We start from the raw sequence: 24692 nt of genomic DNA, 5'->3' as shown, positions 1-24692 counted from the left end.
GGGGCAGAGACAGAGGGACACACAGAATCCCAAGCAGGCTCCAAGCTCTGAGCTGTCAGCCTAGAGCCCAATGCGGGGCTCAAACTCACTAACTGTGAGATCATGACCTGAGTCAAAGTCAGATGCTTAACCAACTGAGCCACCCAGGTGCCCCAAAATATTTCTTATATTGCTAAAAATCTCTACTGAATTTTTCAAGTAACCAAAACAGATTCTTTGGACTCTGATACAAAAGAAACAATTGATTTGAAGATACCCTTCAGACAAAGAAATTCTGAGCTTGCTACCCATTAAGAGATGAAGCTTTTAATCTGACATAATAGCTTTTTTTCCCTTCTGTAATTAGCAAACCACATATTTTTAATGCCATCCTGGCTGGCTAGGGTCATTTTCATTATCATAATTCCCCCTGAATGCTAAGTATGTTCCTTTCATCCAATTAGAAAATCTGGGGAAAACAGCAGACAATGTAAACTTTAATTTGGGTTAATCACAGAAAAGAATGCCAAGATCACATACAAAGCTGTGAATCATGACAGCTACTAGGATTCAGGAAAGAAAAAAAAAAAAAAACCCCAGTAAGGCAGTAACTTCTTGTCTGGTTCAAGCAGGATGAGAGATTTAGGCTTCATTTGAAATTTTGTCAAGAACAACACAGACAAGCACTATTTTTAACTCCTGCTTTTATCATGGGAAAAGTCACCACGTAAGAATCAAACAGTTCTCATTTTGAAAGGGGAAGAAGGTGGGTGCCTAAGCTAGTAGTTGAGTATGATCAGACAGTTGTTAATATGACTGGGAAAGGGGGGAATCTGCCTCGTGCAGGTGCGGATGCATGGCCCCATGTTTGCCCACCTGCAGAGAGCTCCAAGGGCTCTTCGTTCCTTGAGTCTGACCATGAACTATTTCCTACATACAGTGTAGCAGTAGAGGGCAGATGATACATTTGCACACTTTATATTTAATTCACTTTAACTGTTTCCTTTCTGATAGGCAAGCCCTGATAGCCCATCACAGCAGATCGGCTGCTGGCTCTGACATCTTGTATCCCAACCATTAGATTACAGTAGCCACAGCACGGTCATGTTTATTCTCCTAATGATGTCCAGTCTCTTGGTCTTTTGAGCCTCGATGAGTAGAGCAATCCCACCAACATTCCTGGCCAGATTTTCAAAGGAACAGTCTCCATTTCCCTGACATAAAATTGGCTTTGTTTTGTCTCTTATTTTGCAGAAAACAACTGACTGCCCTTAAGCATCAATCAAACAGAAGGCTTAAGTGTAGGAGACTCTGAAAAGGGAGGGCCCTTGAAAATGTGGCCTTAAATGTGTTGCTGATGGCAATAAATCAGTAGGATTTCGATTTCCTATAAGGTGTTTACTGCTCTAAAACACTCTCACCTCCCAAAGGGAATGATACATTTGGGTTACAAAGCATCAGTGTGGGCCAAGGGTGAGGTACGTAGTGGGACAAAGGACAGGACACTGGGGACAGCTGCCAAAATCAACCACAGAGAATTTGCTCAGAGAGGCATCCGTCCAGAAGGAATCAGGTAGGTCGATGAGAGAGATGAGGGAAATAGATAGAAGGGAAGGGAGGGGAAGACAAAGGTGGAAAGAGAGCAAGTAGAGAAGATGGAGGAAGAAATAGAGAAAAAGAGGAAGAAAAGGAGATGGGGAGGAGAACAGGAGTGGAGAACAAAAGAGCAGAGAGACAGGCTGGAAATGGGGATCTGAGGAGGAGCCCCAGATGGAAAGGAGGCAGAGCCGGGCAATCCCTCCAAGGGAGAGGGGTAAGGTGGGCGTGTGTTTACCTAGGGAGGGTCTTCATGGGTGTGGCCCTGGCCATTTTGTCTCATGAGGTCATAATAATTGCCTGGTAGACAGCCTGCAGAAGCTTCTCCCCAGCTTGTGTCTGGCAAATCCATCAGCGGCATGGACGACATGAGCTGCGAGCCAGCTCTCCTGAGATTCGTCGTTTTCTCGGGGGAAGCAAGTCACAAGGTGAAATTGCTCTCCTGCCCTCACTGCAAACCAGCGAGCACAGTCAGAAGGATTCTGCTGCAGAACTGTCACATCCCAATCAGTCTAGGAAAATGCCTCAGCCACGGTATAATGGCTTTCTCCACGATTCTTCCAGGGATCCAGGGTCAATCGCTGCAGGATTGCCCGATGCACCCTCGCTTGGGATTTACACCACTTCCCCTTTTGCGACATGAAGGTGTCTGTCACAGACTCACTCACAGCTTTATACTCTCTCTATGGTACACGTATACTTGTCTAACGTTTATTTTTACGACATAGGCCTAGGGGGAAACTTTAGGGAAAAGGTCCAGATATTTTCTCGGTTTTACTTACGGTGCAGTAAAATCACATTTATTTCTGTTCAACCTGACCTGAAAATGTGTCTTACATGTTTATTAATCCATTTGTTATGTTCGGGCTATATACACGTTTACCAAAGACGATGGGCTTTGTCATTTGCATATGTTACGATACCAGATTTCTTTTGCCAAGTATCTCACACCTGTTTGTCCCAGGATAAAGTCTTTCCTTGGAATGAGCTGAATATTACCACATGTCATAAGGATTCTGTAAATAAAAAGATGTCCTAAGACTTCTGCTCTTTCCTGACTTCTTTACTACGTTAATATTAACGATTACTTTTTAGTAATTGTAATATTCCACTATATTTTAAATTCGTTGTCAGATTTTTCTCCTAAGATACTAGAAAATAAATGACAGTAAATGAAACACCAGTTAAATAAATCTTCAAGAGCCTTTGTCTGAGTTTTGTTAGAAGTCACTCCTACCTAAGCAATTTGGAATGTGTTCAGCACAAGTGTGAATCATCGATATGTAATCCTTGGGAGTATGTTGAAAGGCAAGTCTTTGCAGGAGAGAAAGTACCTTAAAATAATCTTATAGCATCTGGTTCACACCTGGAAAAGTAAATTTTATAGTTTGGCACCCTGATAGTTTCAGAACTCTGATGTGAACTGTCTTTGGATTTCACATTTTCTTATTTCAGGCTATTTCTATGACCCAAACCTAACTTGACTGCGGTGAGCCTTTTTGTGCACAATAGATACCTGCAGTCAAAGTTCTAGAGGAGCGTAGATTAATTGCATTGTGCCTTTCTCTCAGATGCTCAGCCAGAGTTGGCTGTGTGTGAATGTGTGAGTCTTTGTGTCATCGTCAGGCTCAGAAGATTGGAGTCTTTCCTCTCTTCAGTCTACAAAGTTTTTATTCCAGATTTATATCTAAAATCTCTTAATATAGAGGAGTGACATAACAGGCACTTCCAAAAGCATGTAAAAGTGTCACTGAAGGTGGGCATACTATGAAGCTTTTTCGCGTTGTCATGGTTTCTAAATAGGATTCTAGTTCATTCTGTCATATTATCAACGACAGTACATAGGAAGGCATTCAGCAGGCTTTTTGCTTTTACTTTGCATCCCCCCCTTTCGGCTCATCGGTTTTTAAATTTCATGCATGTAATAATTTTGTTAAAAGGTTGACATGTCAATGAAATGGCTCATTTTTTCCCCCAGATGATGTCAAACAAACATATGCATCTACTTGGCATATTACTTTTGTTAACGGAGAGACTCATCTTCAACTCTCCTAACTCCTTACTTGTGGGCGCCTGGGTGGCTCAGTCGGTTGAGCGTCTGACTCTTGATTTCAGCTCTGGTCATGATCCTGGGGTTGTAGGACTGAGCTCTACGTTGGGCTCTGAGCTGAGAGTGGATTCTCTCTCTCTCCCTCCTCCCCTCTCCCCTGTTCTCTTTCTCTCTCTCTCTCTTTCTCTCAAATTACAAAATAATAATAAAAATAAGCTCCCTACTTATGTACTTCCTGTTCCCCGACATGGCTTTGCTCATGTGAACTCATGAACAGGTCTATGCATGTGTGTTGTCCACACACACATAACTTACTATTTTGTGACTTAATGTTAGATGCTTCCTTCCTTTGTGGTCGTTTTTTTCTTGATATTTTTGGCTCTGACTCTACCCTTGATGTCTGAGATGAGGATCCGGAAAGTTGTGAAGGAGGCCAAGACTGGGTTCAGTCTTCTTTCCATCTTGGTCATTTCTACCATCCCTCCCTCCTCTCGCTCAGCGCCCTGATGCCGTACCCCAGGATTTTCTCTGCTCAGCTACGTCCTCCCCCCGCACAGACACCCCCTAGGCAGATTCTCCTATCTCTGAATCTTCTCTTGTCCTGCAGTCCATCAAAGCACATCCATTTTGTGTTAGGGGGACTTAGCTATTGGAGAGACAACAAGAGCAGTAGTGAATTAAGCAGAAAACTACTCTCTGTCCGTGTGAGAGAGCCAGTGTGCTCACCTTCGCAGAGGGCACTTGGTTTTCCCAGCCATGAGCCTCTTTCTTATCCTCCGGGACTCCCTGCTGTGTCACCTCCTCAGTTCCATTACTATTTATTTCCTTCACAGCACTTACCGTTTGGATTCCCAGTATTTAATGTTCACCAAAAAGTACCTAAATCGTAACTACACGTTTTGATAGATGTCCACACAGTGACCTCCTTAGGTCCAGAAGTAGAACACTGCCAGCCTCCCAGAGACCCACTTCATGGGCCTCTGTCAGTCGTTCTTCCCCTTCCGCCCCAAAGGGAGCCACGGTCCTGCTGAAGCTAATTTCATTAGTTTGTATGTTTTTTAACAGTTACTTATTTTTGAGAGACGGAGAAAGAGTGTGAGTGGGGGAGGGGCAGAGAGAGAGCTGGAGACACAGAATCTGAAGCAGGCTCCAGGCTCCACCGAGCTGCCAGCACAGAGCCTGACCTGGGGCTCGAACCCACAAACCGTTGAGATCATGACCTGATCCAAAGTCGGACGCTTAACCGACTGAGCCACCCAGGCGCCCCAGTTTGTATGTTTTTAAAATTTTTGAAGTTAAGAAGTGCTTTCTGGTCTGCCTTCTTATGCAGTACAATCTTTATGAGATCCATCCATGCCATTGCATAGTTGTGGTTCTTTCCTTTTCACAGCCGAGCATCGTTTCATTGTATAAGTATACCGCAACATATATATCCCTATTACTACTGATGGACAATGGGGGATGATTACAAATAAGAATAATAGGAACGTTTTGGTCTGTTGTTTTGACATATGTATTTTATGCATTTCTGCTGGGTATATGCCTCAAAGTTAAATTACAAGGTCTTTGAATACGAAAACTTCTTTTTTTTTTTTTTTTAATTTTTTTTTCAACGTTTATTTATTTTTGGGACAGAGAGAGACAGAGCATGAACGGGGGAGGGGCAGAGAGAGAGGGAGACACAGAATCGGAAACAGGCTCCAGGCTCTGAGCCATCAGCCCAGAGCCTGACACGGGGCTCGAACTCCCGGACCGGGAGATCGTGACCTGGCTGAAGTCAGATGCTTAACCGACTGCGCCACCCAGGCGCCCCTGAATACGAAAACTTCTGATATCCTATCGACTGTAAATAATTATTACAAAGTGCTTGTCCCAATGTACATTCAAACCACTAAAATACAAGAGGTCCATATCCATGCCAACACTTGGTATTTATTTTTAATTTTTTTAATGTTTATGTATTTTTGAGAGAGACAGAGACAGAATGTGAGTGGGGTAGGGGCAGAGAGAGAGGGAGACACCGAATCTGAAGCAGGCTCCAGGCTCTGAGCTGTCAGCACAGAGCCTGATGCAGGGCTCGAACTCACCAGCTGTGGATCATGACCTGAGCCGAAGTCGGACGCTCAATCGACTGAGCCACCCAAGTGCCCCAAAGTATTTAAAGAGTTTAGCCACTTTGATAAATGTGTTGTTACAACTCATTGGGGTTTTTTTTGACTTGCATTTCCCTGATGACTAATAATGTTCCGTTCACATTTGTTGGTTATGCGGATGTTACCTTTTATGAGATGCCCGTTCACATTTCTTGCCCATATTTCTATTGTGTAATCGGGATTTCTGGGAGTTCTTTATATAATCTGGATGTGAATCCTCGAAGGATATGTTGAAAATGTCTTCTGGCACATTCTGGCTTAACTTTTTACTCTCTTAATGTTGTCTTTTGATCAACAGAAGTTTTTAAATTTGATGTTGTCCAATTTGTACATCTTTTTCTTTACGTTAGTGCTTTTATGTTCTGTTTTACAAATATCTTTCAGCCCTCGAGGTCAGAAAATATGTTCCCATGCTATCTTCTCGAAGCACTGATGTCTTACCTTTCACTTTTAGAACTACAGCCCATCTGGAATTGATTGGGTACAATGTGAGTCAAGAATTAAATTTCATTGATTTTCATATACGGGTCTCCAATGGGTCCATCATTGTTTATTGAAAAGACTACCCTTTTCCCATTCTGGGCAGGACCATTTTTGTCATAAATCTAATGTCCTTTGGGGTGTAGGCCTATTTCTTAAATCTCTACAGTGTTCCTTTGATTGTTCTCCTTTTTCTGAATATTGTTTTAATAATGGTAGATTTCTGATATGTTGTAATGTCCACTAGTGTAAATCTTCCCACTTTGATCCATAGGATCGTCATGGCTATTGTGGCCTTTGGCATTCCCATATATACTTTCGACTCAGCCCTTTTTTATTTACACACACACACACACACACACACACACACACATTTTTAAGAATGCAATACCTGACAACATGATAAATAAAAAACACCTTTCATGAACGCATTTTAAAATATCTAAAATAAGATTTTGCACACGGGTGTATTTACCAAATGGCTACTTAAATATATGGCCTCTGATTGTTATTCATACACTTGGTTAAGCCATCTAATGCTTCTGTGCCTCTATTCTGTAGTTGTCCCTCACTGTGAGGTCCATACAAAATAATGTATGTAGAGAGGTCCTCAGAGTGGCACCCACAGGGGCACCTGTCGGTTAAGAGTCCAGCTTTGGCTCGGGTCATGATCTTGTGGTTAGTGAGTTCAAGCCCTGCGTTGGGCTCTGTGCTAACAGCTGGGGGCCTGGAGCCTGCTTCGGATTCTGGGTCTCCCTCTCTCTCTGCCCCTCCCCAACTCGGGCTCTACCCCAACACACATCGAACAACATTAAAATAAAAGAGTGGCACCAGGGAGCCACGAGCAGTTGGGCACTACTACCACTCCTCTACACAACACTCCTCCATTTGGTCTCCTACTCATGGAGCAGGTGTCTATTTCTCTTGCTGCATTACAGGCTCGGAGGTGGGACCATCCTTGCCCTGGGCAAGAGCCCGTGCCTCGGGTTCTATGCTTTCCTGAGCCCCATATATCACAAACATCAGAAAGCTAAGTTTGTTTTAAGAACCCGTGTGTGCTTAGTCATATAGATTCAGCCCCAGAGACTGACACGATGTAGCCTGACACTCGAAACACAGCTCTTATGCCAAAAGGGTTCAGGTCCGGGAGCATCCCGGCCATGTTTCTCGTCTTATGTCCCGAAAACAAAGGGGATGGCACTTACCTGAATGCTGAAAAGGTTTCCGCCTCTGCCCCTGCCTGTGCCAGAAGCTAACGTTCCTCTGAAGTAAGGGGAAGGTTTGATGAGCACAGCTGTGCTGAGGAAGGAGACAACTGTCAAACTCTCTCTTTCACGTAAGATGAATACAGTAGGTTCTTGCCTAACAGTCATTTCTTTGTTGGGCCAAGAGTCTCTCTTCTCGCTCCTCTTTGTGTTCTGATTTGTGCTTCTGCGGGTATGATAGTCACAAGAGTTACCCACGGCAGCTGAAATGTTAAACAATTCATGGATGCAGGTCTAGACATAACATACATGGAGCATGTTACCAATTCTTTACATTGGTAATGAAAGAGATACTCAGTGCTCCGAATGCTAATAGTTATTATGTATTTTAATTTATTTTATTTTTTTTTTTTAGAGAGAGAGAAAGAGCGAGCGTGCAAAAAGGAGAGGGGCAGAGGAAGAGAGAGAATCTTAAGTTGAACGTGGAGTCCAATGTGGGGCTCAATCCCACGCCCCTGGGATGATAACTTGAACCAAAGTTAAGAGTCAGATGCTCAACCAACTGAGACACCTAAGAACCCGCAAATAGTTTTAGTTTTATTAAAATATTTAGTGACATTTCCTTGTTTTCAAAATTTATTTTCAGCTTTACTTAAGTAATTTTGAATTTATAAGTTAATTTATATGAATCGCTCTTCAATTTTCCAAAAAATGGAAAAAGAGGGAACACTCATTTTTTTGAATATTGATCACCCTGATCCCGAAGTTAGACAAGATACCTCAAGAAAATAAAACAGTAGGCCAGTACCCCTAATGAACACAGATGCAAAAGTCTTCAATAAAATAGTAACACATTGAATTCAACAGCACATTAAAAGGACCCTACACCATGACCAAGCGGGATCTATCATTGGGATGTGAGGTTGGTTCAACATATGCAACTCAATCAATGTGATATGCTCCGTTAACAAAATGAAAGATAAAAACCACATGACTATTTAATAGATGCAGAAAAATCATTTGAGAAAAATTCAACATCTATTCATGATAAAAATCCTACCAAACAGGTAGAGAACGAATTTACTCATACAATGAAAGCCATATATAAAAAGCCCACAGCTAACAGCATAAACAATAGGGAAAACCTTAAAACTTTTCCTCTAAGATTTGGTTCAAGGTAAGAATGCCTGCTTTTCCCACTTCTATTCAAGACAGTACTGGAAGTCCTAGTCAAAGCAATTAGGCAAGAAAAAGAAATATAATGCATCTAAATTGGAAAGGAAGAAGTAAAATAATCTGTTTGCAGATGACATGATTGTATTTGTGGTAAACCCTGAAGATTCAACAAAAGACAGAACTAATACACAAATTCGGTAGAGTTGCAGGATAAAAAACCAACGTACAAAAGATCTTTTTTAAGTTTTCTTTCTTTAAAAAAATGGTTTTCAGGTTTATTTATGTTGAGAGAGAGAGAGAGCCCAAGCAAGGGAGGGGTGGGGAGAGAGAAAGAAAAAGACACAGAGAGAGAGAGAGAGAGAGAGAGAGAGAGAGAGAATCCCAAGCAGGCTCCACACTGTCAGCACAGAGCTCCATCTCACTAACTGAGAGATCATGACCTGAGCTGAAATCGAGAGCTGGGCGCTCAACCGACTGAACCACCCATGCACCCTGGTGGCATTTCTATATACTAACAACGAGCTACGCATAAAGGAAATTAATAATATTATTCAGCCTTAAGAAAGAAGACACCTGGAGGACGTTATGCTAAGTGAAATATAGGAGACACAAAAAGACAAATACTACCTGTCTCACTTAAATGTGAAATCCAAAGTAGTCAAACTCAGAGACGTAGGGAGTAGAATGGCAGTTTCCAGGGGTGGAGAGAGAGAGGGTGAAATGAAGAGATGTTTAAAGGGTCCAGTTTTGCAAGATGAATGGGTTCTGGAGATATAATGTACAGCATGGTGAGGACGATAGTTAACAATACCTATTATTACTGGTAATCCTGGAAGGCTGGATCTTCATCTGAATATTCTTAACACACACACACACACACACACACACACACACATACACACACAGTGGTAAGTATGGAAAGACTATGGCTAAGTTATTCAGCTTGATTGTGATGATCTTTTCAGAACGTGTATGTATATCAAAACATGAAGTTGTATGTCTTAAATACACACAATTTTTCTATGTCAACGATTCCTCCAAAAAGTTTAAAATTTTAACTTAGGGATTTAAAATATTTACACAGATGGTAGGGAGCTTCCATTTACACTCTTGACATCGCCTGGAAACTGAGGTGAGTCTCTTGAAATCAGAGCCCATGATCTTAGCCCTACTCCAAACAGATATGAATATGAAACACAAAACTCTGCACATGATAGGTCTCCTCTCTCCCCCAAAAGGTTTAGCGAACAAATGTATTATTGTGGAATAAAATTACGGGTGGGACTATCAGGTATTTGAGAGCTGGTCAGCCTTTTGACAACCCTACACTGTATTTTTAGAGATAGTGATATTTAGGCATTATCTGTTCCAGCCCCGAGCAAAGTCACTGCATTCTCAGACACTCTGCCAAGAAATGTACTTCTTCCTTCTTAACCACTTCCTTCCCCAATAGCTCAGGCACTCCTTCAGAACCCATCTCTTGGGGCTATCAGATTAAACCGAACAGGAAAACTGGTAGAAAGGTTAATACGAATGGATCCAAAACTCGGAATGGTTTAAATTCAAGGGCTTAGTTGCTAATTTTAGTCCCAGGGTAGGATAGTCAAAAAGTTGACTGGGCCTCTGTTTAACTAATCTTCCTTAATGATGATGTAAAGTAAAATAAATTAGCTTTAAAATGTTCTGGAGACAGACACATTTTTTTAAAAAACTTCTGGGGTTTGTGTGTATGCCCACTCAGACTGGGTATAGACGAACACAGCCGCATAAAGTTGCCAATCTAGAAAAAAAACCAAGACGACCAATACAATTTGGGGTTTATTGCAAAAAGTAAAATATATGATATAGACCTCCCACTGAGTTGCTCTGCATTAACTTGACCCGTTTTCCCTTAACTGTCGTGGCATTTGTATGTGCAATTCTTTTCCCGCTTCCTCCCCCCATCCCTCCCTATCCTTCACCCCCCAAACACTTTTAAAATAAATAAGAATAACACTACGTTTGATTTTTAAATATTTTAATTTGCTTTAATGCTTTAGCCAGAAATCGCTATTTAGGTTCAACATAGGATTGCCACCCTGGCACGTGGAATGAGACTCCTATTTAGCGCAACTCTGTCGTGCACATAGCTCTCGGTAGGATGTTTTCTTTCCTGGAGTAATTGCAAATACTCTGTGTAAGACTTCAACTCTCAGAATCTCTGCTTGGGGGTTGTAATGGGCTTTCTGCTTTCCAGCACAACACCTTCTATTAAGCAGGATGTGCTTTATAAGCCAAGAAGTAAGAGCAGTAATTGCCTCCATGTTTATCAACTCAGACTCGTTCAGTTGTGTCTTCGTGGTGCATTTTGCCACGTAAGGCAAAGCAGACAACTTGCAGTTTGTTTCTATTTATCTATTGCTTGCCAAATAACCCTCTGCTCTCAAACTCCCCAACCCCCCACCAACCAGGGTAAGGAAAGGAGTTGACGTTATTCTTACTTGATGCCTTTATTTGGTTCTTTCATATTTCTGCGGCTTCTCATCCATAAAATTAAAAATAGAAGAGAAAGTCATCTTTGGCTTTATAATTAAAGCCTCATTTCATTAAATTGGGTTTCACTGGCAAGACTTAAAGGCATAACCTTCCACTTATTATCACCGTCCTTTACAATTCCTGCACTCATTACTCGTGTTGCAGACGATTGTGGTTCGTGCTTTTCTGTTGATGCTTTTAAAATATATGTCCCTTATTGTTCTTTGGAAAGTGGCCATTGTTCACATGGAGGTTCTCCCAGACTTCCAAGTTCATGTTTGCCAGATGCTCTAGAATAAATGATTATTCAAAACATACTTGAATTTTTTGGTTTTCTCCCAAAGCTTAAGTTTTGTACCCCAAGATCAGTGAAAACTTAAAGCATAACTTTCTTCCTATGCATTTAAAACTTAGTCACATCCATACGCCAGACTTGTTTTTCTGTCTGTATACAATGCTAGAGACATTAACTCTGTAAGTCCGGTAGGGTCACCAAGGTGCCTGAGGCCTGGACAAAGGAGTGTGAGGGGATCTGCAAGCCTCAGGAGGATATTGTAGCCAGCCCTGTTCCTGTCATCAGGTCAGCAAGGCTGAATGCTAAACCTGCATGTTAGGATTTTTGCTGTGTGTACCAATGGCCAACCTCAACCTGCTATCCGTTATCAAACAAGTGTCATGATTTTACATTAAAAAAAAGAAGTTGTTTACTATGTAAGAAGGCTTTAAAGAGGAGATGTTTGGGGTTACCAAAACTGTATGTCTCTGGCCAAAATAAATGTAGGTTGTGGTCATACGGTACTCCATCAACATGATTTTTGTTGCTATAAATTTCTATGTTACTGTATCACTCTATCTTCTTAGCAAGTGCCAGTAACTGTCACAGAGGCATAGCTAAAGAAGTAAGAATGTGAAAAATACGGAACCAGTGGTCTTCAAGGAGACAGAGAAGAACGTAGGTAGTTGTAGGTGCTGAGTACAGACGATAAAGTCCAGTTAAGCTTCCAAAAGATAAGTTAGCTGTATATGCAGTCAAGATAGCAGCAAGGGGGCCCAAGGGAGATAGCAGCATGGCCCACCCACCAGGAAGGCCATATTCAAAAAGAGACACAGGAACTCAAGGGCAAGTGAGACGCTGAAACCTAAGTTAAAATTCTCACACAGCTACCATTTTGGAATTTTCTACTGGAGTTGCCAAAAGCAAATTTGGCTCCTGGAGCAAGCTGAAAGAAAGGCATACAAACCAATGGAGGTATGGAAGGGGGTGTTTCTGTTTTACACATACACACACACACACACACACACACACACACACTCCTTTTGAACAAAGAAGACTCCTGTCCTTGACCTTGATTCCCAGATTCCATCAATCTTAGCAGAGCCAAGAGGGACTGGCAAAGGGCCTGGAGTTGGAGAGGGTATGTGAAATTTAAAAACATAAACATCATTAAAAATCATTAAAAATGTTTGTAATCCAAAGTGAATTCATTTGCCTCTGACAGATTAAATGGCTTGGGCTTTCAGTTGCTATTGGCGTTGAAAACTAGGTCTAGGCTATGTCTGCTGCCCAAGGTCACACGGTTTCACAGTGAGGAAGAGGAGTCACCATTTTGCACAGGGGGAATCTAAGTTTTAAACGTGGGCGCCTGCGTGGCTCAGTCAGTTCAGCATGACTCCTGATTTCAGTTCAGGTCATGATCCCAGGGTTGTGGGATTGAAGCCTTTGTCAGGCTCTGCACTGAGTATGGACCCTGCTTGAGATTCTCTCTCTTTCTCCCTCTCCTCCTCTCCCCCGATAGATTTCTCTTCCTCCCTCCCTCCTTCCCTCCCTCCCTCCCTCTCTCTCAAAATAAATAAATAAAGTAAAATAAAATACTTTTTCTTCAAGAGAAGTTCTTTGCACCTTGCTCCTTCTGCTGGTTCGAAGCAATAAAGCAAGTTCTTCAGTTTGTTCTTGTTGGAGCACATTGTTGAAATCTCAAACAATAAGGTATTTTCCTGGGGCGCCTGGGTGGCTCAGTCGGTTGAGTGTCTGACTTTGGCTCAGGTCACGATCTCATGGTTTGGGAGTTCGAGCCCCATGTCGGGCTCTGTACTGACATCTCAGAGCCTGGAGCCTGCTTTGGAATCTGTGTCTCCCTCTCTCTCTACCCCTAACCCACTCTCATTCTGTCTCTGTGTCTCTCAAAAATAAATAAACATTAAAAAAATAATAAGGGATTTTCCATAACCCCAGTGTAACTCGAAGTTGAAGTGAGTAATCTTTGGTTCCAGAACAAGAAAAATAGCATTTAAGATGGCGAGAGAGCATTTCTTTTTCCTTATGGAATACATGTAAAAACAGATTTGGGATTTTATATTAGAGACTGGGGGAGAGAGTCGAAGTATTTGCCTTCTTTTAAAATGAGGTAACAGAGAATCAAATTTTGGTGATTTAAAAAAAAAAATTAACCCTAAATAGAAAAATACCAGCATATACAAATAAACCTGGAATAGTTAAAAATATATATTGTAATATTAATTTTAATAAAAACATGCAGAATATAGCTGGCTTGGGTTTTTACTTCACAGATAGGAAAATGTCATCCAAACTTTCCTTTTCAAAGTCTGGCCCATAGTCTTGTTGCATTAACATCCCTTGGGAGCTTGTGAGAAGTGAAGAATCTTGGGTCTCAACCTAGACATACTGGGTCAGAATCTGCAGTTTAGCAGATCCTTCTGTGACTCAGGTGCACATGAAGGTATCTGAGGCACTGATGTAAATTAACGATTCACAGAAGGCAGCATCAACTAGGCTTTGGAAAGCCATCCTTCCCTCCAGCAACCAACCACCCATGAATCTCCAAGCAAAGCAGAAAATTATGTCTGCTATGCAAACATAAATTCAAAATGAGCCTCCGAATGCTGCCTTTAAACATTCTGGGACTACCACCTACTTCTTCACTTTGCTGCTTCTTTCTCTGAAATACTTCCTAGGGTAAAGAGCTTTATGTTTTGTACAGATTTTTTTTTTTTTTTTTCTTTTTGGCTGTGATCTTGGAAGCTTGGAACACAGAAATGGAAAGGTTAACAGTGGATGCCTGGGTACTCAGTTGGTTAGGTGGCTGACTCTTGATTTCAGCTCAGGTCATGATGTCATGGTTGTAGGATCAAATCCCCCATTGGGCTCTAGGCTGGGCTGGAAGCCTGTTTAAGATTCTCTCTCTCCGGGGCGCCTGGGTGGCTCAGTCGGTTAAGCGTCCGACTTCAGCTCAGGTCACGATCTCACGGTCCGTGAGTTCGAGCCCCGCGTCGGGCTCTGGGCTGATGGCTCGGAGCCTGGAGCCTGCTTCCGATTCTGTATCTCCCTCTCTCTCTGCCCTTCCCCCGTTCATGCTGTCTCTCTCTGTCTCAAAAATAAAAATAGACGTTAAAAAAAAAAAAAAGATTCTCTCTGTGCCTCTCCCCCACTTGCATGCACTCAAGTGTGCTCTCCTTTAAAAGGAAAAAAAATGGTAACAGAAAGAAATAATAGCAAGAGGTTTATAGGAAACAAAACTAAGCAAGGGAAAGACAAGGCAGAGATGCAAAAGAGCAAAAACAGCATGACTTATAGAAATATCTACATATTTTATTTTACGTTGAAAAAAGACTTGTCTGTCTAAATATAACAATGCTTTATGATAATAGTTTTCCATTGTTGTACTAATTAAAAATTGGTAAATTCTCAAATAATATGCAAAAGTAGGCCAAAAAAAAATGTCCAAAAACATCATCATGAAGAGACAAACTTTCTTTGCTTTTTTAGTGATTCAACATTCACCTATCCTTTTCCAGGTAATCTTACCACCAATTTTATTCAGGGACACTCCCCTCCCCTCTCCTCTCCTCCCTCCCCCCCCCCCCCCCGCCCCGCCTCACCCAATGCTCAAGCTACATGCTATAGGTTTATGATATATGAATATATGGCTATATGAATATACATGTGCATATATGGTAGAACATAAGACACAGCACACCACACTGTGTTACCTTCCAGGTAACAGTGTTGATTTGGGTATGTGCACATGTCCCAACTTAGGTAACCAGGCTCAAGGTACCTAGAGCTTTCAATTAGGTAATCAGGAAAAGACTTTCTCTTTCATGTTAGTACTGAAGTGGGAAGGAGTTGCAAAAGCGGTGGCAGCCATTTTGTCACCATGAGGGGAGACACCGTTCTGAAAACAGATCCACCAGAAAGGAAGTAGGGCAGAAACTTGGAAACAGAGAAAAGCTGGCTCTTCCTGACAACCTTGTTTCAAGCCTTGAAAAAGATTAGCCTCAAATCAAACCAGAACGCTGTACTTTTTGGCTGAGCCCAAAAATTCTCCTTCTGCTTAAGTTGGTTTAGCCTGAGTTTCTGTCACTTATATTTAATGGAACTATAAGTGATACATGATTGTAAAAGTTTGTATGTTTCTATGGGTACATCTACAAAGGTGGAATTTATTATATATAATTTCATACTAAGTTGATTCTCCACCTTGTATTTTTAACCTGATTTTCTCAACCAAAATATATATCATGAACATCTTTCTGGGTAATTATATTCAGATATGTATAATTGTTTTATTGGATATATAATGTTCTATAATTTTTACATTAATTTGTTGAATCAGTTTCATACTGTGGGACAGCTATAGATTGTTTAACACATTAAAGAAAAAAAAATATATATATATAAATTTAACCTATACAATGATCTCCTTGGGGAAAAAAGCTTAGAAATAGAATTTTTAGGCCAAAGGTATCTAATTTAAGACATTATACACCCACTCTACATTCCAGAAATCTATAGAATTACATTCCCACCAATTAGACTTGAACATTTCAGTGTTCCCTATAGTCATATAAACATCTGCTAATTTCATGAGTAAAAAATAGTACGTATAATTTCTTTTCCATTTGTCTATTAGTGAGAGTGACTATTTTCCACATTTACCAGTTTTTATATTTCTCCTTTTGTAAAACACCAGTTTTGTTATTTATTTATTTTTACTACTGTTTCTGTTGGAGTGGTTGTTTTATTGATACGCTAGAACTCTTTATATATCATTTGTATTAACTCTTTCTCATATATTTCCTGGCTTGTATTTTTGGATTTACTTTCAAAGTTTACTTCATGGTACAGAAACTTTAAAGTATAATGCATTCAAACTTACCAAAATATAATTACGGATCCTAAGTTACTTATCTTCCTTAGAAAGATTTTCTTATTCTAAGATTATAAAATTATTCATCCTTACCATATTTTCTTCTAGTATTTTACGTATTATTCCTTTCTTTCCTTATCTTTTTTTACTTTTTGTATACATTCAAAGCTTTGATTCATCTAGAACTTATTTTCTCATTAGGAATACAGCTGTTTCCCCCCCCCCCCCCAAATTAGCCAGTAATTCCAGTGTTACTTGTGGAAATTCTGTTCATCTTCTCACCAATGTGAAATGCCATTCTTATCAAATACTTTACTATCACATATCCTTCGGTCTATTTCTGGCTACTTTATTATGTTTCAATTCAGACTCCTTCTGTGCCTCTTGTAGCACTTCTGTTTTAGATAATTGTGTTTTTTAAAGTTTATTTATTTTGAGAGAAAGAGAGGCAGAGAGAGAATCCGAAGAAGTTTCTTCCCTGTCAGCACAGAGGCTGACTCTGGGCTAGATCTCACTAATCATGAGATCATGACCAGAGCCAAAACCAAGAGTTGGATGCTTAACTGGCTAAGCCACCCAGGTGCCCCTCTGTTTTAGGCATTTTAATTTATCGATGTTAATATATTAATAAGTAGGATATACATTCTTATAGTTCTTTTCTTAATCCTTCAAGATTTTCTGAGCCTTATCTATTTTTTAAAATTAAGTTTAAAAAAGTGACAAGTTCCTAAAAAAAACATTTCTTCAATATTGAACAAAAAATACGTGGGTATCATAGATTATTTGGAAGAAAGTGAATCAATGAATACCCTTAAAATATTTTTTCTTAAACAAAAACATGGCCTGTATTTTTATTAAAGTATATTTAATACCCTTTAGTAGAACGGTTCACTTTTCTTTTACATGCTTGTAGAATATTTCGTAATCAGTTCATTCATGCCCATTTAATTTTCTTTTGGTGTTTTTATGACTCTTTGAAGACCACTTTCCTCATAGTATCTTTTCTTTTGCCAAATTTGGATTATTACCATGATAAGAATATTTTATTTATAATTTGGGGGAGCTCAAAGATTTATTTTATTTTTAACTAGTAAATTAATTAAAATAATGAAAATTAAATAATTTAATAAAATTTTCATTAAGTCAGAAATGGGTCCTCAATTTAATCAGATACCTTTTAGCATCTGCAATGACCTGCCTTATTGCAAGAAATCAACTGTATACCTTCTTGGAGTTCAGCCCAGTTGGTTACGTTGTATTATTCTTTTAAGGTACTTCTAAATTCTTTCTGCTAATATAAGATTAAGGATTCTTATGAGGAAGAAAGAAGGGGAGGGGGAGAGGGAGAAAGAATCTGTTAGATGTTACTATCACATCCATGTGCTGGTGTCATAAAGGAATTTGCAGAGAATTCCTTGTTTTGTGTTGCTCTGGAACAAATTTAAATCATATTGGAGTAATCTGTTTCTTGGAAGAATGAAACAAAAAATGACCAAAGACTCCTTCTGTGTCAGAAGCTTTTTGGGAAATTTTGACAACATTCCCAATTTCTCCCACAATTTGAGGTCTATTTATTTCTTCTTAAAAAAAAGAAATCCAAGCTTTAAAAGTTATGGGTATAGTGTTGTGCAAAGTATTTTCATATGATGATTTTCTCATCATCTGCAGTCATTTTCCCTTTTCATTGCTTACTTTACGAACCTGTGTTTCTTTCCTCTCCTTTCTGTTCTAGCCCATGGGCAGTATTGGTAAATGATTTATTTATTTAGTTGTCTTTGATGTTTTTCCTCCCCACAGAACCAAGTCTATCCCTTTTCTCTTTCTGCATTTTTCCTCATTTTAAAAAATTCCTTCCTTCTGTTTTCCTAACGTTTATTTTGGTTTTCACTGTCCTCACTTAACAAATGGCACCTTATTCACTTACTTCCATTTTTTTCTGAGTAATATAAATGTATACACGTTAAATATTTTTGTCTCACTAATGTTTTTTACATATTGACAATTGTGATTTTATTGATTCATCAACCTGAGAATTATTTAATAGTTTTTGTTTTGTTTTTAATTTTTATATTTTGGAGAGAGAGTGGGGGAGAGGGGCAGAAGGAGGGAGGGAGGGAGAGGGGGGAGGGAGAGAGGGAGGGAGGGAGGGAGGGAGAGGGAGAGAGAGAGAGAGAGAGAGAGAGGGAGAGAGAGAGAGAATCCCAAGCAGACTCCATGCTCAGCAAAGAGCCTGACTTGGAGCTGGATCCTGTGACTCTGTGATCATGACCTGAGCTGAAATCAAGAGTCAGAAGCTCAACCAAGTGAGCCACCCACGTGCCCCAGTTTTTGTTTTGTTTCTAATTTTCTTAATTGGTTCTAGCATTGAATGCATTTTGGTCAGAGAATGTTACCTATAGTATTTCTACTTGGGGGAACTTACCAGGTTTTCTGTTTCAAAAAAATGATAAATATATGAATATCTATAGGTCCTTAAAAATATACATTTTATTATTTTTAAAATTGGGTATTTAACAAATGTGTCTCTGTTAATTACTGTTTTCTCTTTTTGGTCAATAAAGAAAGAGAGGTGTCACCTTCCACTAGTGTTATGTTTCTGTAAATGTATCTTTTATCTTCTGTAATTGTGTATTTTATTCATTTTAAAAAAATTTTAATGTTTATTTATTTTTGAGAGAGAGAGACAGAGAGTGAGCAGGGGAGGGGCAGAGAGAGAGGGAGACACAGAATCGGAAGCAGGCTCCAGGCTCTGAGCCATCAGCCCAGAACCCGACGCGGGGCTCGAACTCATGTACCGCGAGATTGTGACCTGAGCTGAAGTCGGACGCTCAACCGACTGAACCACCCAGGTGCCCCATCATATTTTTCTTCATAAGGAATATGAAATAATTATAACTGTTCTGTAGGTTTTAACCTGCATCATTAAGTGATAAAAGGCTTGCAGCCCAAACACCCTTCTGCTTGATATTAGTATGAAGTTTCCACCTGCCATTTTGTTTATTTAGTAGATCATTATGCTGTTTATTTTATTGGCAAGCCAATATATTAAAGTTCTTGTCATATGAGTGTTCTTTTCTACATTTAACATCATGTGTTTTTCTTTGCTGTTACTATAGCATTTGAAAAAAAAATAGACTATTTGAAGTTCAAATAGCAATTGTAGTTATAATTTTATTCATTTATTTATTTTTAATGTTTTTTATTTATATTAGAGAGAGAGAGAGAGAGAGAAAGAGGAAGCGAGAGCAAGCTAGGAAGGGGCAGAGAAAGTGAGGCAGTCCGAAACAGGCTCCAGGCTCCAAGCTGTCAGCACAGAGTCCTGTATGGGGCTCAAACTCACTAGGCTTAAGATCATGAACAAACTGAGCCACCCAGGCGTCCCTAGTTGTAATTTTAAGCAATATGTTTAAACCTATGGCTTTCAAAGCATCAATTTTCACTTGAAGCAGAGTTACTTCGTGTCATTTTGGGAAATGAGGAAATAAATGTACAATTGGAATTTTAGTTTGTAAGTGCTTACTGTCACCTTTCTTGTTCTAAACCTCCAAGGGTTGGTACACAAATCACTGTAACATTGACTTGGGCCATGCTTGTACCTCTAAGTTGGTGGTCCAGAGAAATACCCATTGCATTGCTAAAAATGAAACCAAGGGATTAGTAACTGCAGTAATTGTGTGAGGACACACATTTTAAAACTTAAACTTCTTACGGACAACTTTATCTCTTTACCTGCAATGACAACAGAGAGACTGTTTCAAAACTGAAAATTGTTCGTATAAATGACCCACTCTTGCTTTCCTTGACTTCACACACTTCAGGGACTGCACAACCGTTGTATTTTTAGATTTCGCGCCTACTTATCATGAAAATGCAAAAGAGGGAAATGCAGTCAGTCTTTCTCTAGTACAAACAACAGGAAAACAAATCCACTGGAAGATAACGCTCCACTCCACTTTGACAGAGGAAATCTGTCCTATATTGATTAAGCAATTATGTAGCTTGATTCCTTTCTTATTTTTTTGAATGATAATATTCCTTATGGCATTATATTCAAACTTAACCCGTGGCAGGGGAATAGGGAGGAGAACGGGAAGGAAGTTTATTTTCCCACCCACCCACATTGTGGCCAACTGGCGGAAAATACCAAACATAGTAGTACATCACCCTGCCCTAGGCTCAAAAGGAAAGTAATAGTCATCATTCCCATCTAGTTCCCAAGCACCAGAATGAATTCTGAGAATTACACCATTTTCTCCACAGAGTTGCCTTTCTAGATGTGTGTGTGTGTGTGTGTGTGTGTGTGTGATATATACGTGTGTGTGCACGTGTGAATCCTCATGTACGCATGGATGCCTGCTAAAAATGTCTTGCTTCAAATTCTCTTTTCTCATGTAAACACTTTCCTAGTCCCTTCTTACATTGAATTCTGCAAAGTGAGCCCTTGCAGTGCCCCATGCCTGCTTCAGCTCCCCAAGAATCAGAATCAGGAGGATCTAAGTCTTCTAAGGGACTTCTTAGGGTGGTGTCCCAGGGAAGTTTGCATGACAACACAGTGATTTAGGAATAATACATAATTTTTTCTCTCTGCTTTGGAAACTCAAAGGTTGTCTCCTTTTCTCTCTCTTGTTTCCATTTTACTGTTAAATTTTATTAACAATATACAAAGTATTAGAAATCTTTTGGATCCGATTATGATTTTGGTCCAGAAAAATGTGTAATCCCCAATGAAGAATATATTAAAAGAGCCAACTCCTTTCCAAAACTGTAGTAATCAGATGTAAGTCTATGAATAGCTTTTGGCTTGGCGAGGAAACTCGCTCCTTCACCCCCTGTTTTTTTTTTACTTAAGCCATAAACATAATAGTAATCTGTTTTGTTTATCAGTCAGGGTTCTTGCAAAAAACAGCTGGCACATTCAAATTGGATAATTTGAGGATTGTTTAAAAAGAGACCCTTGCAAAGCTATGAGCAGGGCCTAGAGAAACCCCAAGGGATGGTGCAGGACTTGGGGAAAATAACTCTAAAAAAGCACTTTTGCTCCATGCCTGAGAAATCAAGGGGAGGAAATTGCTACTGGAAGAGGGAAAAAGGGAACTGGGCGAAGGTTGGGGTCTTCAACTCCCTGGCCAGTTCAAATCAACCCGCAAGGAGGAAACGGGTATAAAAGCCTGAACCTCACCCTGCTTCTCCCTCAGGTCCACTGGCACTTCCACTGATCAACCCTAGCAAATCTCAAAGACAAGGGAGCCCATAACTCTGGATGTAAGTTGGCCTCTTGACGTGCAGTGTGGCAGAAAGCATGAAGAGATCCGGCACATTTCTATTAAAAGCAACCGGTATCTAATCAATGGTATCGAAGCAGTGTTGTATGTTGACAGATGGTAGGCGCCACTTGTGAGAAAAACGTAACACACAGGGTTATCGAATCCCTACGTTGTACACCTGAAAGTAACGTAACACGTGTGCCAACCCGACTTCAGTTAAAAAAAAAAATTAATTAGAAAAAACCCAACGAGGGGCGCCTGGGTGGCGCAGTCGGTTAAGCGTCCGACCTCAGCCAGGTCACGATCTCGCGGTCCGTGAGTTCGAGCCCCGCGTCGGGCTCTGGGCTGATGGCTCAGAGCCTGGAGCCTGTTTCCGATTCTGTGTCTCCCTCTCTCTCTGCCCCTCCCCCGTTCATGCTCTGTCTCTCTCTGTCCCAAAAATAAATAAACGTTGAAAAAACAAAATTTAAAAAAAAAAAAAAACAAAAAACCAACGAATATCTATTCAACACCTACACTTGAGGAATTAACTTCCAAAATCCCACCAGCTACAGGGACTGGAATCCAAGGAGAACTTTCCTACGGAAATTGAGTCTCTAGGTTTCAGGACATTGCTATTGAAAAATGAAAGCAACTTGAACTTGGCTGGCATAAGGTGTGCACTCCAATACTGATTGCATCTTGGGCTAGATGACTTTGAATGAGTCCCTTCTGATCCCTGATACTCAATGGTATCCATCAGAATGGTGACAATAATCACACTTTTTTGCTTTTGTTGTGAGATGGCTGCTAGTATAAAATTACATAGCGTATACAAACATGTTCTAGGTGTAATAAACTCCAATTTTAATTTGCTTTGGAACAACTTTTCCAAAGCCATGGCATTTTCAACCTTTTTACACGTCACACTTTCTTCCTTGGAAAAAGGAGGTCCTGTTGTCAAAGTCGTTTGGTCATTTAACAGTTTAGACATTTTGAGTGTGCAGAGTGTATACAAAGAATTTCCCCAGGGAATTTTCAATTTCCCTCATCACATCAAGGAAATCTTATAAATAATGTTGGAGAGAGAGAGACTGCTTTGCTTATTAATGACATGCAGTTACCTCCAGAGACAGGGTCTGCCTTGCCAAGAATACTGCTGATCTGGCTCCAGCTAGGGAGATAAAGAGATGACGCGATAGGCATTGCATTAAGGACCCTTGAGTATTGTCTTCTCGGCTCTCCCCCTCTGGAGCTGGTTCCAGAGGTTATGGAAAGCCATCAAAACTGCAATCAATAGGTAATTTGGAACGTATGCTCAGGGACTAGTCAAACAACAAGAGAGATTCTAATTTGGGAGACTTTAACAAACCTTTTTAGGAAATACAACAAGTAGACCAAAAAATTTTGTCTGAGGTAGACAAAAATGCCACAAAACAAAACAAACAAAAACTCATAAAGGATGGGGAAAAAAGAGAGAAATCAAAACAGGAAAATCTGTTCACTGTGAAACTGAGAAACACACAAAATGATAATCATAAAAAACGGGCTTGGAAGTATTTGATACAATATTAAATATAAAGGAACCAAATAGTTAACATAAGCTAGAGGAAGAATGAAAAAACACAGACAAGGAAACTCGAAGACGAATTAAAAGGTAGAAATAGAAATTAATTCTTTAAGGGGAGCCTGGGTGGCTCAGTCAGTTAAGCGGCCGACTTCGGCTCAGGTCATGATCTCACAGTCAGTGAGTTCAAGCCCCGCGTTGGGCTCTGTGCTGCCAGCTCAGAGCCTGGAGCCTGTTTCAGATTCTGTGTCTCCCTCTCTCTGACCCTCCCCCGTTCATGCTCTGTCTCTCTCTGTCTCAAAAATAAATAAACGTTAAAAAAAAAATTAAAAAGAATAGCACAACAGCATATATACGTAAACTGAAATTGTTGCCTCTTTGAAAGTTCCAATAAAATAAACAAAACCTTTAGTAATTTGGTCAAGACTAAAAAACAGTGGAATGATAAAGAGATCAAAATTTTAAATACAAAAATTTTTTTGAAAATAGAGAATATTTTTACACAAAGTAATTTTTTATTTAAAAACTTTTTTTTAACATTTATTCATTTTTTTTGAGAGACAGAGAAAGACAGAGTGTGAGTTGGGGAGGGGCAGAGAGAGAGAGAGAGACCCAGAATCCAAAGCAGGTTCCAGGCTCTGAGCTGTCAACAGAGAGACTGACGCAGGGCTCGAACTCACAAACCACGAGATCATGACCTGAGCTGAATTCAAATGCTTAACCAACTGAGCCACCCAGGTGCCCCAACACAAAGTAGTTTTTAAAGCCAAAATGACTGACTTTCTTAGAAAAATAGAAATTAATAAGATTACCTTAAGAAGTTAAAAAAACAGGGGCGCCTGGGTGGCGCAGTCGGTTAAGCGTCCGACTTCAGCCAGGTCACGATCTCGCGGTCCGTGAGTTCGAGCCCCGCGTCAGGCTCTGGGCTGATGGCTCAGAGCCTGGAGCCTGTTTCCGATTCTGTGTCTCCCTCTCTCTCTGCCCCTCCCCCGTTCATGCTCTGTCTCTCTCTGTCCTAAAAATAAATAAACGTTGGAAAAAAAAAAAAAAGAAAAGAAAAAAAAAAAGAAGTTAAAAAAACAGAATAGTCCAGCAGCATAGATAAAAAGCAAATACAATAAAAAACCAAGACCCAAACATTTTATGGATGGATGATACAAAATCATGGATGGATGATATAAATTAATAAGATTACCTTAAGAAGTTAAAGAACAGAATAGTCCAGCAGCATAGATAAAAAGCAAATACAATAAAAAAGTAGGACCCAAACATTTTATGGATGGATGATACAAAATCAGACTATAAGATTACAAGAAGAAAACACAACAGTCCTGCTCTTGTAGAGAGTTGCAAAAACACGAAATAAAATATTAGCACGTTTTCTTATTGAAGAAATGATCACCAGAATAAGGCTCGTTAACATTTGTCACCATAGTATAGAAAATATTAGAACTTCATTAAAAGGACCATACACATCATGATCAAAAAGGGTTTAACACAGTATTGCTAAATGTTGGAAAAGTAATACATAAATAGGTGACAAGAGAACAGTGTAGAGAAT

The 24692-nt window shown here is 40.0% G+C and overlaps 1 protein-coding gene across 1 annotated transcript in view; it reads right to left on the bottom strand.

Annotated features, from left to right (window-relative positions):
• Positions 1–11336: 11336 nt before the first annotated feature.
• LOC123602343 (zinc finger protein 474-like) overlaps positions 11337–24692 on the bottom strand; it is a 139012-nt gene continuing 125656 nt past the window's right edge. The window contains exon 9 of the mRNA XM_045486863.1: positions 11337–11443. The gene's annotated coding sequence lies outside the window, so the exon portion shown is untranslated. The remainder of the gene's footprint in view (positions 11444–24692) is intronic.

This window comes from Leopardus geoffroyi, chromosome A1, assembly GCF_018350155.1.
Source record: "Leopardus geoffroyi isolate Oge1 chromosome A1, O.geoffroyi_Oge1_pat1.0, whole genome shotgun sequence".
In the NCBI taxonomy this organism is placed as follows: Eukaryota; Metazoa; Chordata; class Mammalia; order Carnivora; family Felidae; genus Leopardus; species Leopardus geoffroyi.
Note: the sequence above shows the minus strand (reverse complement) of the source record. Positions and strands in the feature narration are given on the sequence as shown.